Source organism: Ovis aries, chromosome 13 (genome assembly GCF_016772045.2).
Source record: "Ovis aries strain OAR_USU_Benz2616 breed Rambouillet chromosome 13, ARS-UI_Ramb_v3.0, whole genome shotgun sequence".
Taxonomy (NCBI): Eukaryota; Metazoa; Chordata; class Mammalia; order Artiodactyla; family Bovidae; genus Ovis; species Ovis aries.
Window position 1 is genome coordinate 42581823 of NC_056066.1, and position 808 is coordinate 42582630.

The 808-nt window shown below is 42.2% G+C and overlaps 1 non-coding gene across 1 annotated transcript; it reads right to left on the minus strand.

Annotated features, from left to right (window-relative positions):
- Positions 1–516: 516 nt before the first annotated feature.
- Positions 517–588, minus strand: TRNAW-CCA (transfer RNA tryptophan (anticodon CCA)). The gene has a single exon. It is a non-coding gene; the product is annotated as a tRNA-Trp (tRNA).
- Between the last annotated feature and the right edge of the window lie 220 nt (positions 589–808).

An 808-nucleotide genomic window follows, 5' to 3' on the forward strand; every position in this document is an offset into this window, starting at 1 on the left:
GGAGCCTGGAAGCTGGGGCAGAAGAGGGAGAGCGTCAACATTTCACTGTATAAGGGACATTTGGGGTCAAACCTCAATAATGAAAACAGACAAAATCAGTTTTTGGAAGATGTGGAGGAAGAACTTTCTAAGCAGAATACAAAGCAAGTACAAAAACCCTAAAAGGGAAATTATGTTCAAGAACTGAAGAAAATTGGCTCTAGAAGCAATCAAATATAACCGATATTTTCAAAGTACACAGAATCGGTATATACAACTCACTGGTTTATCACAAAGCAAATGTTCATGAAACCACCACTCTGGTCAAGAAATAGAACACTGCCAAAACCCCAGGAGCTCCCTCTTGTGATATCTCTGATCAATACCCACTCCCTTTAGTGAAAGTGAAAGTGAAGTCCCTCAGTCGTGTCCGACTCTTTGTGACCCCGTGGACTGTAGCCTACCAGGCTTCTCCATCCATGGGATTCTCCAGGCAAGAATACTGGAGTGGGTTACCATTTCCTTCTCCAGGGGATCTTCCCCACCCAGGGATCGAACCTGGGTCTCCTGCATTGGAGGCAGACGCTTTAACCTCTGAGCCACCAGGGAAGCCCACCCACTCCTCTTACCTACCATCAAACCTAACAAGCAATATAATTTCCATGGTAATCTCTTCTTTCCTTTCTTAGTAGATTCACTGCATAAATATGCAACCCCTGAACTTTATCATTTAGTTTTGCTTGTGGTTTGAATTTTATATAAATTGAATGGTTTAGTGCTTGGTTTCTTTGGAGTAACATGGTGGAACTTATGTTTTTGTGTACAATTT